General features: G+C 37.7%; 1 long non-coding RNA gene across 1 annotated transcript; it reads right to left on the bottom strand.

The window, feature by feature from the left end:
* Positions 1 to 4779: 4779 nt before the first annotated feature.
* Positions 4780 to 6808, bottom strand: LOC148355020 (uncharacterized). The gene is made up of 2 exons (XR_015852167.1): positions 6665 to 6808; positions 4780 to 4884 (listed from the first exon to the last, which is right to left on the bottom strand). It is a non-coding gene; the product is annotated as an uncharacterized LOC148355020 (long non-coding RNA).
* Positions 6809 to 8301: the final 1493 nt, after the last annotated feature.

Raw genomic sequence — 8301 nt, 5'->3', positions numbered from 1 at the left:
CGGGGCAGACAAGGGGGTTAATGCAAATAAATTACAGTATTTAGAAGAAAGTCTGCTGGTGGGTTATAATGCAGATATACGTCAATCAAGGTGTATCTTTTTTTTTTCCGAAACTCCAGTTTGTTCTCCTTATCTCTTGTTTTCCTGCTCTTGCATTACTCCAGTTTATACTTACAGACGATATCTGAATATCTGCAAATCGAATCTATTTCTATAGATATTTGGGTCAGTGATTCAATTTAGTTCAAAACGTAATTTTTGTGATATTATCCAGTAATGTATTCCTTACTTTATGTAATGTTACGTGGCCTAGTTTAAATCAGCAACGGTTTGATTTGCCGCAGGATTTGGATTTCTCTTCGCATATGTGAAGAAAAAGAATGGACAACACAACCCTGAGATTGTAAATCGCACTGCAGTACATTATGATAAGCTCACCGAAAAAAAGATAAAATCTGTTTTGTGTACGATGCCATGGATGCAGTTAGTTTATATTCAAAGGTTGTAAGCCTTGTTTTTTTAAGGTTTCCTTTTGAAAAGATCCTGTTGGGCTTGCTTTTGAGTTTGGAGCTTTAGGCACGGCAAATATTCCGGATTAGGATCCGCACTCTTCTGCCCGTTAAAAACGATTGCATTCGGGAAAGGCGCTTTGCTTTATTGAACACGGGGATTTATCTGATCCTCTCAGGCAGCTCAAATCGTTTAATGCTGCCTGACTTTGCCCCAAATGAATTCATGGTATTAGATATGGCACAAACTGACCATTTGACCACAGTAGACCTTAAAAAACAAGCGTGTTTACTCAAGTAACAACTGTTTTTTTAATGTTTTTTTCCCTTCTTGTTCCTAAGTCCCACTTGGGAAACATAACAGTGATCCAAGTGAGGTCATTTCATATGAAGTAATACGGCAATAAGGCTTTTTATCTCATTGTTAGCCATTGTTTGTTTCCAGGCCCCTGTTTGCCCATCAAATCATAATTGTTGTGCGGAAGAAACGCTACCTGCTTGCAAATAGGAGCAATTTTCCCCAGGCGAGAATCCTTGTTCTTGTTAACGTCTGCTTCTTCCAAGCCAAAGCAAGTGAACACAAAGGAAGTACAGGATCAAAAAGTGCTCTTTTATTTGTGGGCCACATTTCAGCTTTTTATTAATCCCATACACGTAAACTCCACAAATCAAAGGCACATACTGATTTCAACTGGATGGGAGGGCATCGCTTCTAATCTGATGGTGCGAAAAGACAATTGCGACCAAATAAATATGAGTCATATTTGACAAACATCACCGTAATCAACTTTCAGTCAAGGATGAAATCAAACCGTGAATCACGCAGATTTTAAGTCACCTTGGAACATTTTCCTCTCTCCGGTTGAGACGGCATTCAGTTTCATCTCCATGATGCTTCCGGCGCCAGGCTGATCACTTGTCTGTCTCTTTTTGTGAACTGCATCCGACTGGCGACCAGCAAGCCACATTCTGCCTGCAAGTTGCACCCAGTCCTCAGTCTCTGGCGCCCTGCAACCTTGGACAGGACATTCCATGTTTTTGTCTATATATTATGAATTTGCCATTTAGTGACCCATTTCCTATTTTTATAAATGTTGTGTAATACAACTCAACATGTTGCTTCATTATTAATTGACATCCTTACGTAAGACAACACAGAACCAAGGACATTTGCCAGGTATTGTTAAAGTATTGTAGATGATACAGGGAAAAGAGATCCTGCTCTTTTTTAATGAAAAAGACCATATCCATACAAACAAAATTTAGTTTGTCTTTGTGTGTGATTATATTGAATCGTATGATGTGCTGAGGTATTATTATTGTTTTGAATATGTTGATTCCGTAATAACCTTTAGGTTGATTTTGTTTAGCTTTTCTCAAAAACTGTTATAGTGAATCTAATATATGGTATATGACAAAAAGCGATTTACTTTTTCATCTAATACTCTTTATAATCATCCGTGTCCCTGAATGTATTATTCTGAAAGGTTTTTACATCATCAAAGGGACGGCAGCAAGATAAACCATGGCTTCTTTCGGTCAGCTCTTGTTTTCTTTTAATATTTCTCAATCGTTTCATAAAGTGCTTTATCCTCATTTTATTGTAACCTTGAATCTGATAAAAAGAGAGAAAAAATAATAATGTCAATTAATCAATAAAAAAGAAACACAAATGTTAAAACAATATTGTATTCAGTCAAAGTAACATTCAGAGAAAATGACTTAAACCAAGTTGAGTAGTAAATATAACCACAACAAGACACTTGGCTGAGGCTACTGGAGATGGTGGTTTGCAATAATCTGTGGTCAGTGCAGCCCTTTGAGACTCTTTTTGATTAAGGCGTCACAAATAAACATGACTCGATTTGACTTGACTTACTGATTGTACAAAATAATTGATTGTCTTCAAAAAAACTAGTTTAAATGAAGTATTTTTCTTTCTTCATACAGTATTTGTCCAATACTAATATAAAATCTGAAAATTGCACTTAGAGCAATTTCTGCAAGTAAAATAGAATTAAAAGTTGTCCGAACATAGATAAAGTCTTAACAAATGAGAAAAAAGTCAACAAAAAAAAACACAAAAACTGTATTGAAGGCAGCAATAACAAGGGATTGTTAGATTGATAAACGTGGTGAAGTGGTTGGTGAAATAATCTGTAAATCTGATTTTCCCCCATATTATACATTTTCAAAAATAGTAGCTTAAACTTCCGTAAATCCCACTATGTATGTTATATATATATATATATATATATATATATATATATATATATATATATATATATATATATATATATATATATATATATATATATATATATATATATATATATATATATATATATATAGTGGTTAGCGCTTGTGCGGCACAGTTCATGTCATGGGAACCTGTCGTGGGTTCAAATCCAGCTCCAGACTTTCTGTGCGGAGCTTGTATGTTCTCCCCGTGCTTGCGTGGGTTTCCTCCGGGCACTCCGGTTTCCTCCCACATTCTAAAGACATGCATTTTCAGGTGAATTGGCCGGTCCAAATTGTCCCTAGGTGTGAATGAGTGAATGAGTTGTCTGTCCCTGTGTGCCCTGCGATTGGCTGGCAACCAGTTCAGGGTGTCCCCTGCCCACTGCCCGATGATTGGTGGGATGGGCTCCAGCCCCCCCGCGACCCTAATGAGGATAAGCGGTACGGCTGATGAGATGAGATATATATATATATATATATATATATATATATATATATATATATATATATATGTGTGTGTGTGTGTGTGTGTGTGTGTGTGTGTGTGTGTGTGTGTGTGTCTGTGAGTGTGTGTAGACAGCAAAGGACAACCTTATTGTCTCGCTTGGCCACTGTGAGCTAACTTGGCGACTGTAATCTATCACGGCAGAGATTGCACTTGTTCCGGCATTGTTTTACACGGTGTTGAGGCCTGGGCGAGATAAGCGTGATCCTGCCCTCGCTTTCTGTGTGAGCCCTCGAAATCCATCTGTCAATAAGATAGAAAATGCGTAATAGGGAAAACATCGCTTGTTGTGGCTCAGGGTTTTGACTGAACACCGGGTGACCTTTTACAAGTTGATTTTTAATTTTTACTTTAACATATTTTTTTATATCATGTCATGAATCAAACACAATGGTAGCTGCAAACTTTTGTCTATTTCTTTTGTCTATTTTCTAGACTACATTTGTTTCATAATTCAATGAAACAAAAAAACACAGCCAACTCATGAAACTGTTTGTTTATACATTTTATCTTAAACTCAATTAGAAATGATACAGTGGTGGGCTGTCGGGGTCTTTTCTGCTGGCCTAAAACATCCTAATAAAGTGATGTTGATTATAGTTGGTCAGGTTCAGAAATCTACATAGAGGCCTTCACAATCAGCTCTGCAGGCCCTGCGGCTTAAAATAAGTGACGATAAATCTTTTAAATTAGCAAATGAGATTTCGAGTTGGACGGCGAGCGCTTGCTAGAAAGTGTAATGATTGGCCAGGGGCGGTAATGTGAGTATCACAATAAAAGCGTGAAGAAAATATCCCCGTTTTACTGCTTCTGTCAAAAGGACTTTTTCAGCTCTAAATGGAATAAAAAGAATGCCAGAAATACGACAGGATAGGCTCAACGTTCAGCCAGCGACTTAAATAACAAATTGTTTTTTTTTAAATTTGCAGATTGGCAGCTAAATGCATATGCCTAATTTCAATTTTTTTTTTCACAAAATGTTCCAAACTTAAAACTGTTTTTTTTAATCAGTTTAATTCAGTGATACAGTTGCTTGTCACAATTTTGCTAACTTAGATGGACGATGGTCATCAGGCTCAATTTTATTTTGTACCTTTTTTAAAACAGAGTTGAAATGATGAACAATCTAAAATCAATATTATTGATGATACATTTTGAAGGGCAACAGGAGATAGTAGGATAATGGTGTTGTCGAATAGAGTTGGGTGCTTTAATACCTGTTATTGGAGGGAATGGTAAGAGAGTTGGCGAGGGGGAGCTTGGAGTGTTAGTTCTAAGCAATGGAGTCAGTAACTGACATTAGCATGCACACTCTCCCAGCTTCCACTCGTTCTCTTGGCACTTGAAGCCAGCCTTTGGCTTTCTGTGACCATCAAATCACAAGCAACTACCAAGCTGTCAGACTCGTTTTTCTGTTGATTACAGACTGAAGATTAAACATTGTGTAAAATCATTGGTTGTGTAGGTATCAAACAGTAAAATGCACTTCATAAATTACCATCATACAACATCACTTTCACTTACCATACCCGTCAGGACCTTTGATTTCCATCAACAGTTCGTTTGCTCTGACATTTGACCAGTTTGTAAACACAGGCTGGTGAAATTCGTGTTCACAACTGTATTCCTCTAAACAAACAAAAAACACACAACAACTGTCACAGGAACAACCCACTATTGTCCTTTCTCTTTGTTTTGTGGCCAGGAGACGATCGAGAAAGAATTGATTTAAAAGGAAATAGTCGAATCAAGACCAGAATAATACAGAGTTTTGGGTCTTGTAAGGCCACGTGAACGCTGGAGGAGGACAGACTTTTTCTTCCTATGCATGTTGTGAGACGAGATGGGTAAAAGAAAGCCAGAGAGGGAGCAGTTCGAGGTTTTTTTTTTTTAAATAAAAGAAATGCAACTGAATATTAGAGGGCTTTTGAATCCAGACGATAGCTGTATATTGCACTTTTCAAAATGGCGGACAATCATTTATAAACCAAAGGAGCGGATCAAAGAAATAAGTGGAAAATTCCCAAGGCACCTGTTTCACACGAGTCCTTTGTCCAGACTGATCCATCAGTAATTTTAAAACACCACTTCGAACAATTTAGAGACCGTATAACGGCTAGATTAACTGATATATTTTGGCGACAAGTCAGTAAAAGAAGAAGTAAATGAGTGAAAATCACATTTGGAAATGTGAATAATCATAAGATGAATTAATTACCACTACATGAGTAACTTGATTACAATATTGATGTGATGATTTTACAGAAGAAAAAAGACCAGATTTTCATGACTATAGGGCTCATTGTGAAAAGGCACAATCTCTATTCTATTTCTGTATTTAACGGTACAGGGGGCGCACCCTTACAATTTTTCTAATGCAGACAAGCATACTTAAAAATAGAATAGAATAGAATAGAATATGCCTTTATTGTCATTGTTACAACATGGGATATGCTGTGACAACAAATACAACGGAAACAAAAGCTGAGTTTCATTGTGGTGTATTTAAGTACTAATTACAAAGTAAAACACATGGCACGGATAAAACATCCATCCATTATCTGCACCACTTATCTTCAGTAGGGTCGTGGTGGTGCTGGAGCCCATCCCAGCTGTCTTTGGGCAGTGGGCAGCAAACACCCTGAACTGGTTGCCAGCCAGTCGCAGGGCACACAGAGACAGACAACTCACTCGCTCATTCACACCAAGGGACAATTTGGATCGGTCAATGAACCTGTTTTTGGAACCAGAGTGCCCGAAGGAAAACCCACGCAATCATGGGGAGAACATGTCAACTCCACACAGGAAGGTTTGATCTCATGACCTCAGAACTGTGCTGCACATGCACTAACCACTGCGCTGGTGTGCTGCCTACGGATAAAATATATTATTTTAAAAGAGCTGGTGCAAAATAGTTTGGCACTAACATGTTTACCTAATTAATAACATAACCGTCAAAATTCTTATCCCAAGACGACAACATTAACTTTAAAATTGCTAGATACGCTACTAGCAATTTGCCTCCACATGGTAGGGCGTCCACTCCGAGACTGGGAGGTCGCTGGTTCAAGCCTCGGCCGAGTCATACCTAAGACTTACAACATTGGTACTCATTGCCTCCCTCGGCATTAAGGGTTGGAATAGGGGGGTTTGGTCACCTAATGACTCCCAACACAGCAGTTTGGTCTAAAATGGCGGCGCCCAGTTTGGCTGCGGCTGCATCGGCTCGCTACAGTTTAACTGTACCGGTCAGGTGTATCGATATTTTGTTCTGTGTGCATGGTTACAAAGAATGACAATAAAAGTAAATTATATTCTAATTCTATTCTACATCGCGTGTGACATCGTGTGACATCTTCTGCTAGTGGTAAGAGGAGAGAAGGCATAAAAGGCATAAGAGATCACTTACATGTTGCATTTCGTTGGAAATTTGAACATTCTCACATCAACGTTGGATTTCCCCCAAATATGTTGTAAGTGTTGACTCGGCCAAGGCTCAAACCTGTGACCTCCAAGACTCAGGAACAGGCCCCCAACTCTTAGGCCACCAAGCTGGTCTCTGTCTGTCGCTTTACACCACAGACAGGTCGCACAGCTGTATAATGCGTGTCACACAATTTAAAGAAAATCTAAGACCTTTATGTGCACCTTATGGTCATAAAAATACTGTAACTAGAAATCTCACCCAATTTTAACTATTTGAAGTGACACATTTACTTTGGCCTGGACGGATCTATTGACACTAACAAAGATGTTATATAATGAAATTGTGAATATGCTTGATTGCTAATAAGATTTTCGAGAAGGGTTGTTCAAACCTCACTTTGTGTTTGCTGTTAAAACGTCATATTGGAATATAATATTGTGAATATGCTTAATTGCTGTTGAGATTGTCATGATTGTTTTATGTTTTTAGTGTCAATAAATTTGTTCAAACCAAATTTCAATATTGTCACAACATGTACAAAAATCCAAATGCTCTTTTTCCAAATACTAATAGTGTGATTAGGAGGGTTGATTTATTTCCATAAGCAGGGATCTCATTCATGTAAACTAATTCAGATCATCCAATTCTTTTTGAGCATACTCGAAGGCTATTTTTTTCCTTTATTGGTTTCACAATAAACCCTAGTCTTGTAGTAGAGAAACGGATTTGACATCCTCACGAATTATAACAGGCAAATTCGCTGAAAAAAACTCACGTTTGTCTTTGAAGTTCCTGGCATTATGTTAAAATGCCACTGATGTATTTAAATTACACTGCAACGTAATTTAAATAATATAAATCCTTGCTTCTGATGAGCAACAAACATGCATAACTTGTGAAGATAATAGATAACGCATCAGAGCATACATTTGGAGCAAGGCTATAACAATTATGTAACTTAATAGATTGCTCTGAGAGACATCCATCAATTTTCTGTGGTGCTTATCCTCATTTGGGTCTTGGGGTGTGAATAAATATTTTGCTTTTATATAGCATTTTTCAAGTTACTGAAGACTTTCTAAAGTGCTTCAGACCTACCCATTCAAACATACCCACACATCAATGGCTATGCAAGTTTCTTACCTGACTATTAGGGATTCAGTGTCTTGCTCAAGGACACTTCAACATTTAACTCGGTGGAGCCGGGAATCAAATCTGGAACCTTTCGGTCCCCTGATGAGCTCTCTACCTACTGCTGCCCGACATGAATGATAATAAAAACAAAACAATCTTGTGTAAAAACTTAAATGCAGAAACAACATCTATTTGCGCAATGACCTCTTCCATTTGATTCATCCTTAAATGTCATGTATACAGGGATTAAATCTAGTCGCATTAGTCATGTTAACGGATTTATGTGATTGGTCAAAAACCGATTTCTGATCTCAACCATTCCTTACATGTAAACACACTCAATGTCTTCTGTCCTGATTAGGGAGTAAATACAAACAAACAGATAAAAAACCCTGTTTTTTGTTGATTAGTGAAGCTATTCCACTGTTATCAATTTTTTACTTGGTAATGCCAATGTGACAGAACATTAATAACACCTTGTTCAT

This window comes from Urocampus carinirostris, chromosome 12, assembly GCF_059441175.1.
Source record: "Urocampus carinirostris isolate Australia breed hairy pipefish chromosome 12, RoL_Ucar_1.0, whole genome shotgun sequence".
In the NCBI taxonomy this organism is placed as follows: Eukaryota; Metazoa; Chordata; class Actinopteri; order Syngnathiformes; family Syngnathidae; genus Urocampus; species Urocampus carinirostris.
Note: the sequence above shows the minus strand (reverse complement) of the source record. Positions and strands in the feature narration are given on the sequence as shown.